Raw genomic sequence first — 24,106 nt, forward strand, 5'->3', positions numbered from 1 at the left:
GGCAGGTCCTGGGTCAGCCTCCCCAGTGGCAGCTGCTAGCACTTCCAGGCCTCGGCGTCCTGCGGCGGTGGTCGCCGGGCCTTCCACTGCGCACCAGGCCTCACGCCGGAGCTCAAAATCCTCGGCTGTGATGGCCACACCCCTACGCACGTGCAGACCGCCCGGCCTGTTGTAGGGCCAAGGGCGGGTCTTAGCTCCGTGGTGCGCCCTGATTCATTCCTTGTTATAAGGAAGTCCCTGCTTGTACTTCCTTGCCTTGGCAATCGGGATGGCGTTCTGCTGGATTGTCACTGCGTTTGAATCTTGTCCTAGTCATGTTCCAAGTCTCGTTCCAGGATCCTTCTGTTCCAGTTCTGTTCCTGCCTTGTTCCTGCATCCTAGTTCCAGTGTCCTCCTGTTCCTGTTCGTCTGTCTGTCTTCCCAGGTAGTACCTCTGGACTGACTCTCTGGTACTAACCTTGGTTTGCTCCTCGACCTGCCTGCCTGCTGCCTGCCTTCTGACTTCAGTCTGTTCCTCAACCTGCCTGCATTCTGCCTGCCTTCTGACTCCAGCCTGCTACTTGACTCGCCTGCCTGCTGCCTGCCTTCTGACTCCAGCCTGCCTGTGACCTTGTCTGACCTCTGGTATCTGACCTCTGCTTTGTTGACCACTCCTCGGACTGATTCCTGGACTTTGACCTCTGCCTTCTTGACCTCGTCTCTAGATTACACTATTCTGGTCCTCCTTGTTCCACTTGACCTCCAGTCTCGAACCTGACCATGCTCCCCCTCTGTCTGTGGGCATGCCAGACTTCCACTCTCACAGGAGACCCTGCAAGGCCCACCTAAGTCCAAGAGGCCCGGGTCTCTACGGGCTCCTCCTGGGGGGACCTCAGGCTTCCAGTGGTGAAGCTCTTCCTAGCCTCTGTCTCCTCCATTGCTCTGCCCCCTGGGGGCAGTTGCCTCCTGGTCCTCCTGGTCCTCCTACCAGGAGACAGTTCTCCACTGCCTCAGGACAAGAGTCCACCCCCGAGTGCAACAAGTATAGTTTAATGGGATAAAGCCAACATAGATTTAGTCAAGGGAAATCTTGCTACATTTTTTTGAGCCAGGATAGTGTATCTGGATTTCCAGAAAGCATTTGATAAAGTCCCTCATGAGAGATTTCTTAGAAAATTAGAAAGTCATGGGATAGGTGGCAGTGTCCTATTGTGGATTGCCAACTGGTTAAAAGATAGAAAGCAGAGAGTAGGGCTAAATGGTAAATTTTCCCAATGGAAAATGGTGAAGCATGGAGTGCTCCAGGGATCTGTTCTGGGGCCTATGCTTTTTAATATATTTATAAATTACCTGGAAATGGGAATAACAAGTAAGTTGATCAGATTTGCTGATAACACAAAATTATTCAAAGTCGTCAAATCACAAGAGGATTGTGAGAAATTGCAAGAGAATATTGCAATACTGGGAGACTAGTATGCAAATGGCAAATGAAATTTCCTGAAGACAAGTGCAAAGTGATGCACTTAGGGAAGAGTAACCCAAATTATAGCTGTAAATTGCAAGGTTCCACATTAAGAGTCACCACTCAGGAAAAAGATCTAGGTGTCATTGCTGAAAATACGTTGAAAACTTCTGCTCAGTGTGATCAGCAGCCAAGAAAGCAAATAGAATGCTAGGGATTATTAAAAATGGAAAGGAGAATAATACAGAGAATATCATAATGTTGCTCCATGGTGTGATCTCATCTTGTGTTCAGTTCTGGTCACCAAATCTCAAGAAAGATATAGCAGAATTAGAAAGGTACAGAGAAGGGCGACCAAGATGATAAAGGGGATGGAACAATTTCCCTATGAAGAAAGGCTTAGGAAGTTAAGATTCTTCAGCTTGTAGAAGAGACAGCTGAGGGGAGATATGATACAGGTCTATAAAATAATGAGTGGAATGGAATGAGTAAATGTTAATCAGTCATTTACTCTTTTGAAAAGTACAAAGGCCAGGGGACACACAATGAAATTACTGGGTAATACATTTAAAACTAATAAGATAAAATGAGTTTTTTACTGCGGGCAGGATGACCGCCCACTGAGAAGAACGTTAAGAAGCTCTCCTTGGCATTTCTTTACATTTAAATTTTCCTCTTCAGGAAGAATGCCTCATACAAAACGTAAGGCTAGACTTAGGAAGAATGTTTCTAGTTCTCCATTACCTAGTCCGAATCAACAGAGGATAAAGAAGCTCTTTGGTGCATCTCCAGTTTTTGCTCCTGATGTGATGACCTCTGCAGAGAAGGGTGAGGAGCGGAAGCCCTCTCTGCTAGCTAACAAGATCTCCCTTAGTCCAGGAGCACCAGTAACACCTTCTCCAAGGCCTGGACCTTTAGATTCAGGGATGAACTCGGAGAATTTCCGAAAGAATCTGTCAGAGCTGGGAGCTCTGCAAGAGGCTGAAAAGAGACCTGCCATTTCATCTGTAATATCAGCGGAGGCACAGGCAGTGGGAAAGGCTTCCGATATATGGGACCTTAGTGCAATCTCTTCCATCCCACCGCTGATTCGAGGCAGCCTCTCCCGTTTGAGCTCGGCCTGATATCTCTTCAGACCGATGGAGATGAAGTAACTGCCCATGTTGGTAAACCTAAACTATGTGCTTTGGAATGCACTAGTTAGTTTGGAAACATCTATTTCATCATTAACAACTGTGGTTTTGGAAACTAACAACTCTCTCAAGTTGAAGTGAACTATACTGTCTAGTCAGGAGAGTAAGATTTCAAATTTACACTCTTGATTAACCATCGTGGAAAAAGTTCAGCAACATCTAACTCAGTCTGATGTATTATACTCTAAAAAGTTTGAGAACATTGAGAACGTTTTACGTTCTCTAAATCTGAGGGTACTCAACTTCCAAATTATTAAAGAACTTGCTCCTGCTGAACTGTTCAGGAATTATGTTTCCCAAATCTTTAAAATTTCAGATACATGTATGCCTGTAATTACCAAGGCTTATTTCCTGCCTCAAATCCAGTCTGAGGAACTACAAGGTGAAAATCCTCCTTCTGGAACACCTTTGGATTTGACTGATTTCCTTCAAAACTCTCAAGAAGTTGAAATTAGACATCAAGGGATGTTATTAGTTATATTCGCTTTTTCCTCTGATAGAGATAATGTTTTACGTTTCTTTTTTCATTACCATTCTTCATTGTTTTACAGTCAAAAGATTTGGGTTTACCCTGATCTTACAAGGGTCACCCAACTTCGCCGAAAGAAATTTCTTTCATTGCGTTCCGAAGTACAGTCTAAGGAGGGACATTTTATACTTTGCTATCCTTGTAAATGTCTAGTAAGATATAACAATGCTAATTATGTTTTTTTCGAACCAGCTCAACTTCAGGCACTTTTAGATTCTCCATTGTAATATACCCAGTGTATATTGTAACTGGTGGTTTTTCTCAGTGTTTTCTTTTTCTTTAAGTACCTCTAAAAAAAAACCACTCGATCTTCTCTTGCCCTCCCTTTTTCCTTGAAATTTATGGAGTTGTATGTTTATTTCTAAGATGATATTGTAAGTTACTTTTCTTTTTTCTCTGCATACCTCATTTTCTAAACAAGGTGTTCCTTGTAATTGTCTTGAAATTGCATAAAAAAATTGTTCTTATGTTCTTAAGAAGCTGTGTGTTTGGAATAGGACATGCTTACACTTTGGCAGGCTAACTGCTAGATATGCATTCTGTATGAAATGGGGATGGTGGTACTCCTCATTTGCAACTTATTTGACAATGCAGTGCTAGAAATAAAAGTTTAATACAACTAGGAAGCTGGCTTTTTAATGAATACCTCATTTTCCTTATCTGCAGAAAATGTACTGTCTGTTTACAGCTCACTGAAGCAAGAAGCTATTAGTGTAATAGGCAAAAATCTGTGATTAAAGAGTCTGATTTGATATTGGAACCACTGATTCAGCATCTCAAATGAAGAACTGTGCCTAGGTGCAAGGATTTAAAAATAATTGGCTTCACATGGGATTTTCTCAAAATGTCATAAACTGTTCCATAATGTACAGATGACTTGCAATAGGCGTCAATGCTTCAGAGGATGCACTAAGAAAATTTTAATATAATTCGGCATCAATTATTTCAAGAGTTTACAAAACAAACTAGTTCTGCTGGGTGACAAACAAGCGCATATAAATAAACACTCGTGAAGGTGAAAAAAATCAATGCTGCAAGGAAATTTAAACTTTAGTAGTTAAGGGGTCAATTTTCAAAGAGCAGATGCAAGATTAAGGAAACCGGATAATTTATCTAATTACCTTTAGGAACATTTTCGGCTGTTACTAACCAACTGGGTTTTCAGCTGAAAAGTCACCAAATTATCACCGGCTAGATTTAGGATAGCGATTTGGGTTGCCTGTATAAATTTACCTGGTTACTGCTGAAAATCTGCATTAATCCCCTAAATCATAAACCTGTCCCAGCAATGTCCCTGGACCATCCCCCTTTTTTGACTGGCTAAATTTAGCCGGTAACTTGGGGGAGGGGGTTAAAAACCATAAGTTTAACAAGCTAGCTCCTGAAGTTAGCCACTTAAACCTCCTGGAAACCCACCCCTAAGTGTCTATACGAGAAGTTTAAATGCAGATAAAACGGTCTATGATCAGCCTGCTTCTAGAAAGCATCCTGGACATATGGGGATGTCCCAACATTTTGAACGACTAAACCCAACTAGTCACTTTTCTCATCTTTTCAGATATTGAAAGCCCTTGTGAGTTAGGAATTTGAGCTTCAGATTTTCATTTATATTTCTTAATTATTTTATTTATTTATTTAGATTTTTATATTCCGCTTTTCGCACTTTTCAGTACTTCAAAGCGGATTACATTCAGGTATTGTAAGTATTTAATTAGTGTTGAAGATTTACATTTTTATTTTTTTAGTTTAACTAGGAGATAACTGTATTTAGGAAATGTTCAAGCATAAAACTTAAACATTTGCTTACAAACCATTATAGATGAATAATTCATACTTTATGGAACTCCTGCTTTGTCTTTCGAGACAGCAAATACTCTGTATCTGCAGAAATGCCCATTTAAAGTATATAATTGATTGTCTATTATTTACAAGATGGTGACTTAGTTATATCTTTACTCAAGGGATATCTGGACACCGTTTTAGGGACTATTATTACTTCTTGTCTCCAAAGTTCAAGCCAACATTTGATGACATCAAGATGTAATGATGCAGTTCTTAAACTGAAATGCAAAGTACAAGCTACATCTATCTTTTGTAATTCAATACAGTACCACATCTGGTGGATATCATATCATACCCTGTCCTCACGGTATATGTTGTCACCATAACAGCATGCAGCCTGACACTGAATTATCAAATTGCTCCATTTGAATGACTTGGTTCTTTGTATTTACAACGTTACAATTGGATGGCTTTGTCATGGATGTGAGCCCTTGGGCTAAGGCATGATTGATGCAGCCTAGCAGATGAACCTACTAGGCCTACCCTGACAGCTGGCGGACTCGTTCTTACTAGGACGGGAGGCTGGAGCTTCACCTGTACCAGCCCCACTCCCCACAGCTTGAGTCCTTGGTTCCAAGGGCTGGCCGGTCTTAGGCAAAAGTCCCGTAAGGCGTTAACTGACAAAGTTGAGGTCAGAACCGGACATCAAGCAGAGACGGACGGACAGAGAAGACAAGGCAGAGGGACCAAGAAGTGGCAGGAACACCAAGGAAAGGCAGGGCAAGGCACACAGAGGGAAGGCAGACAGAAGGAAGGCAGACAGAAGTAGGACAAAGGCAAACAGGAACGAGAGCAATATTCACTGCACGAGATGCAGGAGGACCTGTAGCTGAGGCGAGACAGGAGCATGGCCGAGGTTTAAATATCTGGGCTTCTGATGTCATCATGGAGCACTGGCTGCAAAGATTCCCACTGTGAGGTCTTTAACAGGCGCCGTACCCATGCCCACATGCTGACGAGGCCCCAGGGAGATGGGCAGACAGCGTCTCTGCCTCGTCAGCAGCGTGGAGGACTGGAGGTGAGTGTGGCCAGTCGCGGGCTGCCTGCGGCCAGCCAAAACATTACAGACTTATATTTTAATTATCATTTGCTACATACAATGGAGTACGATAGAAAACAGCACTTAGATCCTGATTAATTAAGCTTTCTCCCATAGATGCATAGTGCCTGCAAAATGCTCAGGGACCAGATTTTATTATGGACACTTTGCCAATGATTTTGTTGCGTGTGGGGGAGGGGAGGGATGAGCTTGTCATTTTCTACATTTTTCATTTAACGTCTCCCACTCAAGGAATGTTCTCACTCTCCCACCACCCTCCTCTGGGTTCACAATAGGCCTGGGAGGATGCAAAGCCCCACATCTGTCGATAAATCTGTGAGACTGCCCTCCCTGCTTGAGCTTCAGGCCTCCTCCCCATTCCTCATTCAGCACTGTCTGTTTACAGTCCACTGAAGCAAGATGTAAGCATCGCACTCCTCCTTTCCTCCAACATCCCCTGGCCAGAAGAGAGAGAGAGGCACTTCCCTGTGGCTGCAGTGGCCACCCAAAGTATTTGGCACCAAGGATGGATACTTCGTATGACATTCCTCAACTAACCCTATCACTCATCCTCAGTTCATTCATTCCCTTCCTCCCCCTCCCCCTCCCCCATGACACATCAAACACCTAATAATTTAAACGAATAAGGATGGGAAAAATCCTCCGCTCTCCATTCCTGAAAGCTTTTGATTTCCCGTCACCCTGAGATTGTTGTGGATTAGTGAGGTAGCACCTCCCACCAGGCTGGCATTCATTCAAACAAACACACATACACAACCTATGCAGCCTCTCATTCACACACACACACACACACACACACACAGACAACCAGGGCCAGTGCTAGGTTTTCTGCTGCCCTGTGCAAACAATTAGATCCCCTCCCCCCGGTCATTCATTCTCTGTCCCGGGCCCAGCTCCCTTCAGTGATACAAACTTTAAAAACTGACACCACTGCCCCCCCCTCCTCCCCTCAACCCATGGCTGGTGCAAGGGTATTAGGTGCCCCAGGCGAACCTACAGCCTTGCACAACACCCCCCCACCCCATTCCACACACAGTTAAGAGTTATGCATTTAGAAGGTAATTTTCAAAGGAGTTATGCGTGTAAATGTAACATACTATCATAGCAATTTTCAAAAGCCCACTTACTCAAGTAAAGTGGCTCTACAGTCTGATTTAGAATCCTCAAATCATTTAAGTAAATAATCAAACGCTAATCTTGCTCACAACTTATCATGAGGTTTGGCCTCTGCCTCCATCCCATACTCCATTGTATATAGTAATTTATTGTATATAATAATTTATCTTTCGTTCTCCCCCTCTTTTTTTCCTTCTCCCAGTTAAGGCAACCTTGTTATAATGTAACTTTTATGCTCCTTCTAAATGTCTCTTGTTGATTTGTTGGTTATAGTTCTGCTTAGTTCGATGTAAACCGAGTTGATTTGATCTGTATCAAGAAAGTCGGTATATAAAAGCCTTAAATAAATAAAATAAATAAATAAAGTGCTTTTACTCGAATGACACCCAGTTTTACATTAGTAAATGCTTTTTAAAATCAGGCCCTTATATTTGACATGAAAAATATCGAAGCACAGTATTCTGAGGTAAAAATATCACTTACATTATATTTACATGCACTGCTGTGAAGCCAACCAGAAATCCCTGCAAAAAAGACACTTGGAACCCCCATATGGTATTAAGGCCTATTGTGATGTGTGTTGGGTGTGGGCGTGACCTTCTGAATGCCTGAATATACTAATACACTTCCTATTAGGAAAATGCCTCACCTCAGTCACACGTGCAGAACATAAACAGACCCTCACCAAATACAGAATAGAGCAACCATAAAGTAGAAATACAAATGCACAGACAAAAACTGAACTGGAAACTGCAAGAAGCCAGACACTTTATGTAGTGCAACAATGAAAAAACAGAACAATCACCATTCCTCAAACATCAAACAATGAAATCAAGTATAGTTAGTTGAGGAATGTCATACGGAAGTATAACTGGAGCTGTGGGAGACGAGGAGTCGTCATGGACCAGCTGATGTTTGAATACTCATCTTGGCCAACAGAGAGACAGGACGCAACCCAAATTTTACGTATGAAGATGTGCGGCTCCTGGCAATGCTAATAATAGAGGATGAGAGACACCTCTTTTTTCGCCCTGGGCGCCTGTGCAATCAGATTGTGTCAGATGCTGCCTGGCAGTTGCTCAGGGCAAGATTCAACGCCCAAGCAAGCTACCCCAGGGAGGTGGAGGCGTTGAAAAAGAGGGCCAGGCGCCTGCGGCGGCAGGAGAGGGCATGGCTCCTGGCCCTCTGCACCGGACTTGGGCAGCCGGATGACACCTCCAATTCCATTTCGGAGGAGGAAGCCGTGTTCACGGAGGCTGAGGAGGAGGAAGCCGTGGTCATGGAGGTTGAGGAGGAGGACGCCGTGGTCATGGAGGTTGAGGTGGAGGAGGACGCCGTGGTCACGGAGCTTGAGGTGGAGGCCGTGGCCATGGAGGCTGCAGAGGAGCCAGATGGCCCACCCCCAACACAGCCGCCCCATCACCACAGCCTCATTCCCTGCCCATTTCCTGCCCCGTTTCCCGGAGTGACAAGGAGGACGAGGAGCCCTCCAGTGATGTTCCATCCGAGGTCCAGGAGCAAGAGGCAGAATCCAGGCCTTCCTCAATCGAAGCACGCTTGGATGCTGCCTTGGCACTGATTGGTCGGCTGGACCGCAGGGTGGAGGCACTGGAGGGGCTCCTAGGGGCCCATTTGGCAAAGCTGGTGCAGGACCAGCAGCAGATCATTCAGCTTCTGTCAGCAATGGCAGGAGCTGGATCCCGGCCCCCGCCAAGTGGGCCTCCGCCACCCCCCCAGTGACGCTTCTCCTCGTCACCCTGGGAAATATATCCAATCCCTGCCCTCCATCCCCACCACCTCCCTGTACATTTGTTTATAGTTGCCTGTTTCGCATTTCCTTTAAAAAGCGTTAACTTAATCTAATTCTGCCTTGAGGCGACTGTTTTAATGTATTTCCGCCCTGGAGGCGACTGTTCAGTTCCTTGTAAACCGGTGCGATATGTATTCTTTACAGGAACATCGGTATATAAAAATTAAAAATAAATAAATAAATAAATAAACTATTCCTTCTACTTTCAATTGTCCTGAATTACTCTCCCTGTTCATTGTAACTTTCATTCTTACAATGTATGGTTTTCCCGTGGTTTTGATGTAAACCGGTACGATAAGACATTGTCTTGAGCATCGGTATATTAAAAAGAATTTAAATAAATAAATAAATACATTTATTTATTTACTTATTTGAAAGGTAGAGTATAAACCACCTAGCGGTTTACAAGAGAACATTCATAATTCATTACAGATTGTATTAATAAAGTATCAAGAATATACAAGCAGACAATAAGACATGAAAAATACAATAAAAAATAAAATCAACAAACTAAGGCCTGGATTTATCAAAATGCACTAAATATAGCCTGTGATAGAAAAAGGGGTGTGTTTTATGGTAATAGGCAGTTTATCACAATTTGTGCTAATACCTATGTGAAGAGCTAAGTTACTACAACCACTGGGGGGGGAAGAGAGAGAGATAATCTAGCCATAATACCCTCACCCTAGATAGGTATTTATATCCCTATGGGAGTCCCACCTAGTAACTCGAGATGAGGTTAAGTATTAGTGTAGGGGTTAGGGGCCACTTTGACATTCAAAGTGAGACGTACGAACAGAACAGTGCTCTCTTGTGAAGATTTGATGACCTTCATAGTGAGGAAACTCACCCAAAGATGAGATTTGTGCAATGTTCTCTCAACCTAGCTTGATGGACTCTCTACCTGGGTAACATCAAGCTAGGTTGAGAGAACATTGCACAAATCTCATCTTTGGGTGAGTTTCCTCACTCCAAGGGTGATCAAATCTTCACTAGAGTGCACTGTTCTGTTCATACGTCTCACTTTGAATGTCAATGTGGCCCCTAACCCCTACACTAATACCTAAACCTCACCTCGAGTTACTAGGTGGGCCTACCATAGGGATATAAATACCTATCTAGGGTACAAGCATTTTGGGTTGGTGTTCTCTCTCTCTCTCTCTCTCTCTTTTTTCCCCCCTGGGAGCTGCAAACTGATAAATGAGGGGGTACAACAGATAAAACATGCTTAGAGATTAAGATTCCTATCTTCTGCTTGAATGCTAAAATTATAAATAGGGACAGTAACTTCAAAACAGCCATGTGGGCACACATGCATGCCAGCTCACACCAAAAGCATGGGCATTTTATAACATATATGCATGCACAGTATAAAATAGGCTGTATACATGAGCACACAATTTTATATGGATACACACGTGTGCACAAATGCCACCTCTACCGCTTAAGTGAGGGGATTTTACCAGTTAGTCCAGGTAAAGGATAGGACTTCCTAACCCCCCTAGTTAAATAGCCTCCCTGTTATCCCCTACCCTTAAAACACCACTCACTAGCCTATTTTGTTCCTGGACTTACACGCCAACCATAGTAGAGGTAAAATTACATGTCACGCACTTGTGTACGTAAGTATTTACATGAACATTTCATGTTAAAGTCCCAGAACCTTCATGTCCTGCCCATGCCCATGTCCTGTCCCTTTTTTCAACTTCTCATTTGTGCACGTACCAGGAGATACATGTGTACTCGGGTGCCTTAGACCCAGGCCCACCCAACTGGCACCGGAACTGCAAGGCTGTCGCGGGATCCCATCCCCGCGACAGCGAACAAGAGAACCCACGCCTCGCGCGCCATCACGGCACACGGGGAAGCGCTGCTGCGGCCGTATGGCCGACCGATCTTCCTGTTCGGGGGGGGGGGGGCGGAAGTGCCGCGTGCAGCTTCCGCTTCCTCCCCCCAATGCAGGAAGATCAGCTGCCTCTCCTGCTGTCACCCATTCTCCTGCTATCTTCGGACCAAACGGCCCGCCGAACTTCCTGTTTGGGGGGGGAGGGAGGAAGCGGACGCTTCCGCTCCCCCCCCCCCGACAGGAAGTTTGGCGGGCCATACCGCCCGACGCCCGAAGATAGCAGGAGTCCGGTGGCAGCAGGAGAGGCAGCTGATCTTCCTGCTTTGGGGGAGAAAGCGGAAGCTGTGCGCGGCGCTTCCGCTCCCCCAAACAGGAAGTTCGGCGGGCGAGCATGTGAGAGCTTGAGTGTGTGAGAGGGAGTCTGTGAGAGAAAGCGTGTATGTGTGTGTGTGTGTGTGGAAGGGAAGAAGACAGTAATAGAAGAAAGACACTGAAAAGGAATTAGGAAATGAGCTATAAGGGAAAAAATGGGAAAAAGAGACCAGGACCAACTGATTAGAAAAATATACAAAGATCAGACAACAAAGGTAAAAATATATATCTATATTTTGAGATGTTCGCAATTTAAATATAAGCAACACAACCGCTCTCTCAAAATTTATGGACAGGTAGGAGCCGTGTATAAAATCGTAATAATAAGAAGGCTAAAGTACCACAAATCACCGTGAATTATGTTTGTATCATTAAGTAAACCTCATACTTAGGCGTAGATGTGAATGCTATGCTGCATAATTTGGCATTATTTATCAGTAAAAAAACAACTAGTAGACCTGCATGCCTACAGCCCACCCATGTTAACCTTGTGCCCACCCAAAAAATCAATTCTGGCTACGCCACTGCTGCTAACCATTCTCTGCATGGTGCTTATTAATATCCATACTCCAGGGCTCATGCTATAGCTAGGAAGGGGAGGCATATGTGACTATACATGATCTAAGAAAGGAGCTTCCTCATGTTTAAGAACCACTGCTGAGGTGAGGGTGCTGAGAGAGAGAGCAGAGCCCAGGTGCTGGTCTGGATCTGAGAATCAGGCAGTGGTGACTTTTCCGTGGCGCACCTGATCAGGTCTGAAGGCACCCCAGTGTGCCACAGGTTGGGAAACACTGGTCTAAGGGATACTCTTGTACTGGCTTCAGAAACACTGATCTAACTTAATTAGTAGTCTGTTCCAGTCTCACTCTTATTAACCAAATTTTCACCTCTAGTTTGCTTATCAAAAACATGACATCTGTGGGAAACACTTGTGTTTGATGTGTAAATTAAATGAAATATGAGAGCGAGGAAAATGCAAACAAAAGCATTCACAATTTGATCATGCTTCTTAATTATCCAGATGATTAATTCTGAAATAAGGAACGTTGGAGGTACCACTGGTCTTACTACCTTATTTGACCTTACTTTCAATATATCAACGGAACACTGGTATAATGTGTTAAAGGGAATAGAAGATATGGGAATAGATAATATGTATTTATATCAAAAGCTGAAGCTGCAGATCAACAAGAGCAAGTTCAGTAGAATGGGCCACTCTGTTGCTTCAATTTGCATATCTTTGCTGATGCGTCACAAAGAAAAATGAAAGAAAACCTGGAGATTTAAGAAGAGAAGTCAATTTTCCCTGCTATTTTTTTCAGTACACTCAAGTAGAGATGCTGTCTTTGATTTCATTTGCAGAAAATATAGTCACATTTATTCATAAAGTTAAAAATGGTTTGAAGGGTCAGTAAAGTTATACAAATTAAAACAACAGGATTAATTGATCCTGCTGAGGTTTACTAACATTCTAAAATTGTACCAGTTGCAGTATTTCTTTTATTCATTTATGTCATAAGAACATAAGATGTTGCCATACTGGGTCAGACCAAGGGTCCATCAAGCCCAGCATTCTGTTTCCAACAGAGGCCAAACCAGGCTACAAGTATCTGGCAAGTACCGAAACATTGAATAGATCCCATGCTACTAATGCCAGTAACAGCAGTGTCTATTCTCTAAGTCAAATTGATCAATAGGAGTTTATGGATTTCTCCAGGAACTTATCCAAATCTTTTTTAAACACAGCTATACTAACGGCCCTAACCACATCCTCTGGCAATGAATTCCAGAGCTTAATTATGCATTGAGTGAAAAAGAACTTTCTCCGATTTGTTTTAAAAATGCTACTTGCTAACTTCATGGAGTGCCTCCTAGTCCTTCTATTATCTGAAAGAGTAAATAACTGATTCACATTTACCCATTCTAATCCTTTCATGATTTTATAGACTTCTATCATATCCCCCCTCAGCCGACTCTTCTCCAAGCTGAACAGCCCTAACCTTTTCAGCCTTTCTTCATAGGGGAGCTGTTCCATTCCCTTTATCATTTTGTCATTTCACACTTTTTATTAACCGACTAATTACAGGTTTGACCAAAGCAGTTTATAAGGAAACTACCATAAAATTACCATGGCTCTACCTTGGTTAAATTTGTTGCAAACGCAAAGAAAGCATCCCACCCCCAGCTAAAGAAACATGAAAAAACTCAGCAAAGCTTCCCTGAAATGTTATAAAAAATAACTTCCAGATACCAAGATCCTTCTTTTCATTTTTTTTCCTTCTAGCTTAACAGCCCTGGCTTGTCTTTAAAGCCAAGTACCTTCCACTCATAACAAAGCTATCTAGTAAGTAAAGGTGTTCTGGTACTGGAATGCAGTTAATCATTTCTACGGAAAATAGGGCAAGTAGAGAAAAAGAAAAGTAGAAAGCATTAAATGTGACTCAACAGAAGAATGCTGACTCAGGAACTGGTTCTGATCTCGTTATTTGGAGTCGGGGAATAATTTTGTTTCACTGTACTGCTGAATCGTCTACGGATGCACAGTGAGGGTTTGTTTTTTTTTAAAAATGTTTTTCTATATAAAGTCAAAAGGTTTGACACAGTGATTCTCCGGGCACTTCTCAACCTAGCCATTTTGGGCCTTCACTTAGAGAATAGCAAGTGTCATAAAAGGATTCATTTAGGGTAATTTTGGAGCAGAGGATCATCTGATTGACCAAGATTTAGAATGCCACCCCCAAACTGGTGAATATAAGGTTATTCACCCTTAGACTCACATTGCTTTTATTGGCCTCCTGGAGACCTATACCTGAAATATATTTACTCTAGCTGAGAGAACTAATAGCTTTTGGGGCTTCCCTTACAGCTTCTATAGGAAGACATGTTTCCAATCTTTCTCTTTCCCTCCCATGGGAAATCAGTTGAGCCACGCCATGTTTGCTTTCTTTTCTTTCTTTTTACTCCTTTATATTCTGTTCACATAGAATATGAAAAATGTGTCAGGCTATTACTTCGTCAAGGGTTAAGCAGGTCCTCACAAAAATTAACTCATAAAGAAGAAAACTTTCAAATATTAGTGTGCGCCCCCATATATGTGAGTTTATAGGTGCGCGAAAATATACCCCTATATGTTATAATCTGCACGTATATGATATATGCAGGTTATAAAGTATGCACAAATATTCCCTGTAACATTCCCACATGTAAAAAAAACAAAACCACGCAAATACTTATCACACTTACCTGGATAAGTAGTGGCACTTATCCAGAAAAATTCTGATTTATACAGCCTAAGCAGCAGCAAAACCTTGCCTCAGCAACATGACTTCCTACCTTGCAGTGCATATCGCTTGCTGTCTCTGTGCGCTACCTTGCCCGGTCTTGCCCTGTTTTGTGTCTTGGTCACCAGTACCTTGCCTTTGTCTTGTCTGTTCATTTCTGCCTGACTTCTGGTTCTGACCCTTGCTATGGATTTGACTACTCTTCTAGACTACCACCTGCCCCGACCCCAGCTTGGACCTCAACCTGCTTGCCTGCTTCCTGCCCAACCTTGGCCTTGTCCCAGACAATGTTTGCTTCCTGCATTTCTCCAACCTTGGCCTGGACCCTGTTTGCTTGCTGCTTGCTCTGAACTCTGCTCGAGGTCAACTGACCACTCCTTACAGGACTCTTGCCTAAGCCTTGCTGACCCCTGGAACCCAAGGGCTCAAACTGAATTTATGCATCACCTCTACAGGAACGGAATGATCCCCTAGTGGGAAGTCTGGACAACTTCCTGAAACAATTCAGGCAGGTAATCAATGAGCCTGGTTGGGCTTCATCTGTGGCCACTGAGTTACTCTGCATCAGTGGCCACAGATGCAGAGTAACTCCGGGCACTGCCTTTGGAACTCTATTGGGGCAAAGACAGTCTCACCATCATCTTTTGGCAGGGTCTTGCAGAGTGCATCAAAGATAAGCTAGTGGGCCGGGACCTGCCATTCGCACTAGAAGATCTCATTATCCTGGCCATTCGAGTGGACCTCAGCTTCCAATAGTGGGCTTGAGAGAGCAAGGCTTCTGGACGGCACTTCAAGCTGTGCTTAAGTTTCAATGTCCTCTGGTCCCTACCATGGACACCCCTCCTGGTCCCTCCTCCAAAGAGCCCATGCAACTCGGCAAGACCTGACTCACCGAGGAAGAAAAGCAGAAGTGTTGGCAGCTCAACCTCTGGCTCTATTGTGCTGCTCAGTGGCATTTTGCTGGTTGTTGTCCTGAGAAGGCGGGAAACTTCCGAGCCTATAGTTAGTTGGAGAGGCAACCCTAGGCTGGCCCTCATCCTCTCCACAGTTGCTCATGTCAGTTTTTCTCACCTCCCATGATATCAAGGTGCATACTGAGATGTTCCTAGACTCGGGTGTGGGAGGTAGATTTTTGACAAAGTCTTGGTTCACCAGTGCAATCTTCCCGCAGCAACCCTGTTACTATATCCTCGGTTTATGGTGAACTCCTCCGTGGCCATCTGTCTTTGGTTACCTGACCTTTCATGCCTCAAAAGGGATTCCTGCACAAGGAAAGCATCTCTTTTATTTTTTGACTTGCTATTCTGGGTCAGACCAAAGGTCCATCAAGCCCAGTATCATGTTTCTATATAGAGGCCAATCCAGGGTACAAGTACCTGGCAGGATCCCAAGGGGTTGATAGATTCCAAGCTACTTATCCCAAGAATAAACAGTGGATTTCTGCAACTCTACCTTAATAGTGATCAATGGACCTTTCCTCCAGGAACTTGCCCAAACCTATTTTTAAACGCAATTACACTAATAGCTTTCACCACATCCTCTGGCAACAAATTCCAGAACTTATTATGCATTGAGAAAAAAAATATTTTCTCTTATTAGTTTTAAACATATTACCTAGTAACTTCATTGTGTGTCCCCTGGTCTTTGTACTTTTCGAAAAAGTAAACAACTGATTAACATTTATTTGTTCTATGTCTCTCCTCAGTCGACTCTTCTCCAAGCTGAAGAATCCTAACCTCTTTAGCCTTTCTTCATAGGGGAATTGTTTCATCTGCTTTACCATTTTGGTTGCCCTTCTTTGTACCTTTTCTAGTTCTGCAGGAGATACTGCTATAAGCTTGCTGGGCAGACTGGATGGACCATTTAGTCCTTTTCTGTCGAAATTTCTATGTTTCTATGAAACGTGGTGACCAGAACTGCACACAATAATCAAGATGAGGTTGCATCTGGAAATTTATTGAAGGCCTTGAAAACTACTTCTTTAAGTGCTTTGATGAAATCTGTCTTTTCCAAAAAAAAAACAAAACCCCAAACAAAATGCTTTGTATATGATGCAAAATTATTGGATCATGTTACAATATTAGAATCTCTGCATCATTGGGGTGTAGAGGCTCAGAAACTTAACAATGAATTCATAAAGGAGAATATGGTCATGAAATCAAAACTAGAAGTTGTTGAGAACAGAGAAAACACAATTTGAAACTCTTAATCCTTCCCAAGAATGCTGTAAATTCAGCTCGGGAAATGTTTACAAAGTACTTTATGAAGGTTTTGGATTAACCATCAGAATGCAGCCTCCAATTCCAAGGATTTACCTAGGAAACTGTCGTAGAGGCACAATAAGTTGAACAATTAACTTTCAACAGCTTAGGTGTTACTCATCTCTTGCAAACTTCCACTACAACATTTGGGTTAATCTATTAAATAAAAAAATAAAATAAAATATTTATCCAACCCTCCTGAGTAGCTATTTGCCATGGCCTCCTTTGTTGGCCTCCAATTGGGTAAATCAATTCCTAAGTAATCATACAACCATTCCGAGACATCATCATGTAGATCATTAGTAACAGTTTATGGCAAGCAAGGAGGCCTCTATTCTATGAAATCATGAGGGTGCAAAAATTATACACAGAAGTAAGTCTTCATGGAACAAAGTCAGATACCCCCAAGCTGGTCCGAATATCTTTTTTGCACTATAAGAAACAATGAATATCTCATGCATCTTAGGAATTCTAAAGTTTTTGATTTTACAGAAAATATTTTTTCATCTTCATGAATCTAAGTGAAATATTCATTAAATTCAATTATGCTGAATTGGTACATAGTGCATCTCCTGATCTACCAAATGTAACCTGAAATATAATATAGTCAGCTAGCCCATGAAAATAATAAGAATATAAGTAAACAAATAACCCACCTACATGGCAATCATCCTCCAACTAGAATGCTTTCATGTGTTCGTAGTGTAGCCCTAACTCACTCTAACTGAAGATGTGCACAAGTGTTCTTGTCCATTGGGGAAGGGCGAATAATGTTCTTCTGGCAGGGGAACGTACTCGTTGTTAACTCTGGTTGATCTCACAGATAAAATAGTACACATGGGTTTCTTGTTCCCAAAGACTTCACCTTATACTTTGAGATAGAGACAGCAGATAAATATTTACAACAGACTATACAGTTCTTCTGCTACTCTATACTAGAGGGCAGTTCTGAAAGTTATTACTTGTGTGCGAAAGTCCTTTCTTTCCTTCAACACAATCTCCATGAATTTTAAAATCAGTCAGCTATTTCCAAAAGGATATTGTCCTTTACCCATCACTGGAATTCAGGGGATAAGACGCTCTTCCCAAGTGAATATCAACCCTGGGTATCATGGGATATTGCTTCTCACAATGCAATTTCCTTATTCAGGAAATGGAAAGATCAAGTACTTTGTTAAACTCAGTCCAAAGACATGCATGGCGGTGTTTGAACTCCTCAGGCATTCTAATGCAGCAGCACATTGCTTCTTCCTCCTTCACTACGCTGTGGCAGAGCTCCTAGGTTCCTCTACTGAGAAAAATCAAGCACAGCATAGAACATTCCTTCCAGGGTCTACTGGCAGAAACATTTACTGCACTCACACTGTGGATGTTCAGGAATGTATTTGCCTTTTAGTAAGGGCAAGGGCCCTTTACAATAGTAAATATGTAAAAGGTGCTACAAAATGATGAGTCTAATTTATTTAGCGGAGCAAAGTGAAGGATATCTCACTAGAACACAGCTTGTTTTTAAGAAAGGGTTTTTGCACTGGAAAATGAGTACAAAAAAGTACAATCAAGTTTCCATTCTCTTTTGAAATATTTGGTGCCCATTTTCCAAGGTTAAATAGAGCAAAGACCTGTTCTGAACTTTCATTTAAATGGAGAAATTACTACTTACCTGATAATTTCCTTTTCTTTAAGACAATCAGATAAATCCATAACAAGTGGGTTATGCACCTCTACCAGCAGATGGAGACGGAGCAAACTGGCATCACAGTCTACACACCTCTGTAGTGACATTAGCCTGCCAATATTCTCTTCTAAAGAAACTGTGGAAAGACTAGCCAAACTTGATTAAAACAGAAAACCATTTCAATACTCAGCCAACAGACAACACTGAGCTCAGACAAGAATGTATTACACTAGTCTAGGGACTGGACTAATACTTATCAGTAATCTCTGTAACACGTAGCCACAGAGGAGGATCATAATGCAACCATTTGGCAGCCAAGAGAGGGAAGCTGGATTCATCTGACTGTTGTAAAGAAAAGGAAATTATCAGGTAAGTAATAATTTCTCATTTCTTAGTGTCCAGTCAGATGAATCCAGAACAAGTGGGATGTATCCAAGCTACTCCCGAATAGGGCAGGAGGCTGCCCACAGTCCAGTCAAAACCACACATGCAAAGGCTGCGTACTCCTGGGCTTGCACATCCAGATGATAATACCTGGAAAAAGTGAGTATGGAGGACCATGGCGCAGCTTGACAAATGTCGACGGGAGACAACAATTTCACTTCTGCCCATGACACTGACTGAGCCCTAGTGGAATGAGCCCTGACCTGACTAGGTAACAGTTTCCCAGCATCAATGAATGCCACCGTGACTACCTCCTTAATCCAGCGAGCTATCATAGCCTGCAAGGCTGGCTCTTCCTGTCTAGTACCGCTGTGAAGGACAAACAGATGATTTCTCTTCTGTAAAGGCTTAGTGATCTCTAGATACCTGACAGTATGTCTCTTGGCATCCAAGGGTCACAACAGATGATACTCCTCTTCATTTCTCTCTCTGTCCAGAGGTGGCAGAGAGATGGACTGATTCAAGTGAAAGTCAGTAACCACCTTTGGTAGAAAAGAAGGAACAGTTCACAGCCGTATCACTCATGGAGTCACCCAGAAGAATGGCTCCCGGGAAGACAAGGCCTGCAGTTTGGAAATTCTACGTGCAGAACAAATTGCCACAAGAAACACTGTTTTCAAGGTCAGTAACCGCAAGGTCAGGTTACACATCAGTCTAAATGTAAGGCCCAATATGAAATCCAATACCAAATTAAGACTCCATAAGGGCACTGGAAACTGCAAAGGAGGACGAAGATATTTCACCCCTTTCAGGAAACTGGCCACATAAGGATGAGCCGACAAGGATCCACATTTTACCTGACCTCTGAAACAGGCAAGAGCCGCTTCTTGTACCTTTAAGGAATTAAGGGACAAACCTTTATTCCAAGCCATCCTGCAAAAATTCCAAAATGACCAAACAATGAAGAGTACCTTGATCCTCACACCAGGCCTCAAACACTAACCAAACCCACACATAGGCCAAGGAAGTGGAGAACTTTCTAGCTCTTAGCAAGGTGGAAATCACTGCCGCAGAGTATCCACATTTCAGCAAGATAGCCCTCTCAAGGGCCATACCGTAAGACAAAATCGAGTCAGATCTTCATGAAGAATAAGACCCTGCCAAAACATATCCCTGTGCATCAGAAGTCAAAGGGGTGATTCTGCCAGGAGCCACCGTATATCTGCATGCCATGGTCTCCTGGGCCAATCTGGAGCAACCAAGAGCACCATCCCTCTGTGGTGCTTGATCCTTCGGACTAATCTGCCCACAGAGGCCATGGGGGAAAGGCATAGAGCAACTTGTTTTACTGCCACTCCTGCACCAATGCATAGATCCCCAATGACTTTGGATCCCTCCTGAGACTGAAGAATTGTGGAAGTTTCGCATTGTGAGAAGTTGCCAGCAGGTTTAGAAAAGGAAGACCCCAGCAATCTAGAATCAGCTAAAATGCCTCGTTTGATAGCACCATGGTCCTGGGTCCAGACTCTCCCTGCTGAGAAAGTCTGCTCTTACATAGTCTTTTCCTGATTTATGTGAGGCTAAGGTCATCTGGAGATGTAGCTTGGCTCATTCCATAAGTTGATCTATTTTCTGTGACGCTTGTTGGCTCTTGGTTCCTCCTCACTGATTTATGTAAGCCACAGTCATTGTAAAATCCGACATTATCTGGACCATTTGATCCTGCATCCTGTCGCTGAACTGTAAACATGCCAGCCAGACTGCCTGGCTTCCAAACAATTGATGTTCCAGAGAGACTCTTCCGAATCCCAGCACCCTTGCACTGTCAGCTCCTGACAGTGAGCTCCCATCCATGGAGGCTTGCATCTGTCGTCAGTACTAGCCAGTCTGGTGGTGCTAGGGAAATTCCCTTCCTTAGATAACAGCTGTAACCACCACTGGAATCAGGAGCAGACCTCCATCAGCAGATGGAGCTGAATCGAATAGTCCAAAGACTGCGGGTTCCACCGAGACAACAGGGAGCACTGAAGAGGATGCATATGAGCTCTCACTCATGGTACCACTTCCAGGGTTGCCACCATTAAACCAAGTACCTGCAGGTAGGACCATATTGTTGAGCGCAGAGTGGTTATCAACAGACATAGCTGTGCCTTCAACTACTGAATACAAACTTCCGACAGGAAAACCTTGCCCTGCCTTGTGTCGAACCGAACCTCAAGGTATTCCAATGACTGAGAAGGATGAAGACTGCTCTTGGGCAGGTTCACTACCCAGCTGAGTTCCTGCAACAAGGAGATCACCTTATGGGTCACCAGGTGGCTCTCTTCCAGCAACTTGGCTCGAATCAGCCAATCGTCTAACACAGATATACTAGGATCCCATCTTTTCTCAATACTGCCGCCACTACTACCGTTACTTTGGAAAAGGTCCGTGGAGTGGTGGTCAGACCAAAAAGCAGCTCCCGAAACTGATAATGGCGTCCCAGAACTGCGAACTGCAGAAAGCGTTGCTGCTCTAGTCAAATGGGAATATGAAGATATGCCTTGGACAGGTCCAAAGAGATCAGAAATTCCCCCGACTGCACGGCCATTATCACCGAGCTCAAGGTCTACATGAGAAAGTGTGTCACCCACAGATGACAGTTGATACCTTTGAGATCCAGAATGGAAGAAAAGGACTCCTCTTTCTTGGGAACAAGGAAATACATTGAAAATCGCCCCATATTTTCTTGAGACATGAGCACTGGAATCACAGCCCTCAGACTGAGGAGCCTTGCCAATGTATCTTCCACTCCCTGCTTCTTTTGCGGGGAGTGGTGGGAGAGACCATGAAATGCCCCGAGGAACACTGCAAAACTACACAGCATATCCTTCTCGTATCATCTCCAGGACCCATTGATCTGATGTGATCTCAATCCACATCTGACAGAAGAGAGAGAGGTGTCCCCCTATCTCCTGTTCCCAGGGGTGGGTCGGCAAACCTTCATTGGGGATGCTTGGGAGATTCCACTACCCAAGTCTGCACCCCTTCTGGGCTGTCTGGGATGAAAGGACTGAGACCTACCAAAAGGATGAATCCTCTGAAAGGTCGCTCTTCTATAGGTCAAAAATGCTTGGATCCTTTAGCACAACTTCTCATGCTAAAGGAACGTGGCATCTGCTTCTTATCTTCCGGTAATAGGACTGGTAATTCTTCCCACTTATTGACCAGTTTCTCCAACTTGCTCCCAAACAAGAGCAAGCTTTTAAAGGGCAATTTTGTTAGGTTAGCCTTGGAAGTCGCATTGGCTGACCAATTTCTCAGCCATACCAGACACCTAGCCGCTATTACCAAAGCCGTCCATCTGACTGAGATGCGGACCAAATCGCAGCCTGCGCCTGCCAAGAAGGCAGCCGCTGGCTCCATAACTGCCATGGAATTCACCCACAGTCATCAAGCTCCTGAGAGAGAAGTAAACAAGAACGAGCCACGAGGGAACAACAGGAAGCTATTTGTAAAGTCATTGCCACTGCTTCAAATGTCTGCTTAAGGATAGTTTCAATCCTCCTATTGTGTACATCCTTCAAGGCCGCTCCTCCCTCTATGGGGATAGTTGTCCACTTTCCACTTGGAAAATGTAAACACTCTCTCAACACCTGATCCAGAGGGTACTGAACTTCTCATAGAGCATGGCCTCCATGACAAAAGGGTGCAGGTCGCCCACATACAGCGACCCCATGGGGTAACTGCTGCTGGCGCTGTTCATCCACCCAGCAGAGCGCGGAGGCAGCAGCAGGCCTTCCAAAACCTGGCCTCCTTTGAAATTAGCCTCTGGGGCACCCCACTCAAGATCAATCAATTCTTGAATGGCCTCCATCACCGGGAAAAAACAAGAGACTTTATGGAGAGAAACTAAAATGAGGTTTTCCTTTGGCTCAGACATGAAATCTGCCCAAGGTACTCCCAGCATATTCAAGGTCTGGGAAATCAGGGCTGGCAGTTCATCTCTATGGAGGAGCCATAGCATAGTCTTATATGGTTTTAATTCCGGAGGAATTTCTCCATCCTCTAGAGCAGGGGTGGGCAGTTCCGGTCCTCGAGGGCCACAAACCAGTCTGCTTTTCAGGATATTCCTAATGAATATGCATGAGAGAGATTTGCATGCACTCTGCCTCAGTTGTATGCAAATCTATGTCATGCATATTCATTAGGATATCCTAAAACCTCGACAGGTTTGTGGCCCTCGAGGACTGGAATTTGCCCACCCCTGCTCTAGAGAGTCAAGATCAGCCTCATCATCCCTGCCATTCGGATTCCTGTCGGGCAGACCTGCTGTCAAACTCGGTGTACTACGGTGCTTAACAGTAGGTCTAAGCGAGGTTCCTACTTGTGACATTGCCCTGGGAGTTGAGGACTGTGCCTGAAGAAAGGATTGCAATCCCTGGAAAAATTCTACCCATGTAGAAGGATCCATGCCAAAACCAGAAGGCACCTGAGACGTACTCACTGAGCTACCTTCCCCTGCTGATGAACCAGTTATGGGAGTCCCAATATCAGGTGCCCCACCTGATGCGTCTTTACTCAGACTGAAATCCAGCTGGCAAAAACAGGCTTAGTGAAATCAGAGGAAGATAATTCTCCTTGAGCCTTCAAACAGCCTGGCACAAGTTAGTGGGTACGCCAGACTGAGATGCCTGAACATGACAGTGCAAAGGAAAAGGCACTTAGGCTTCTTAAGTACAGGTGCCATTAGGCTGACAGTATGCTAAGTGGCGACTGAAGGCATGCGTCCAGATGTTTTTTTGTTTTTTAGGGGTACAACCTAGGCATACAAAAATTTAGGCATCCAATACTTAGGCATCCCAAACCTGGGTGTACCAAACTTGGGTGTCCAGCAGCTAGGAATCCCTAAGGATAGGCAGCACAAAAGATTTGAGCAAACTGCAAAACACCTAAACTGTGCGCATAGGTAAGGCACCACTTAATTTGGATTGGTAAGGCACCACTTAATTTGGATGAACAAACGAGGCCCGACTTAGCTGTCCAAAAACCGGACGCCCAACCTGGACGCACAGATGGACACAAGCCGAACCGACAATCCTGAAGAGGGCAGCCTAACATACAAACAAAGCATCTGAAAAGCCATTGAGGCCATCATGTGGCATGCAGTGAAAAGGCCTTAGAGTCGGGCCTAACCTACGGAGGCTGCTTAACCCACCAGGCTGTCCACGTTCCTTAACCTCCCACGACGCAGGATGAACGTCGGAACAGCCGAGTACAGAGACTTCGGGAAGAAGGAAGCCCTTCACCAAAAACT

The 24,106-nt window shown here is 43.9% G+C and overlaps 1 protein-coding gene across 3 annotated transcripts in view; it reads right to left on the bottom strand.

The window, feature by feature from the left end:
* DLG2 (discs large MAGUK scaffold protein 2) overlaps positions 1–24,106 on the bottom strand; it is a 2,548,136-nt gene that overhangs the window by 625,888 nt on the left and 1,898,142 nt on the right. The window lies entirely within an intron of this gene.

This window comes from Rhinatrema bivittatum, chromosome 5, assembly GCF_901001135.1.
Source record: "Rhinatrema bivittatum chromosome 5, aRhiBiv1.1, whole genome shotgun sequence".
NCBI lineage: Eukaryota > Metazoa > Chordata > Amphibia > Gymnophiona > Rhinatrematidae > Rhinatrema > Rhinatrema bivittatum.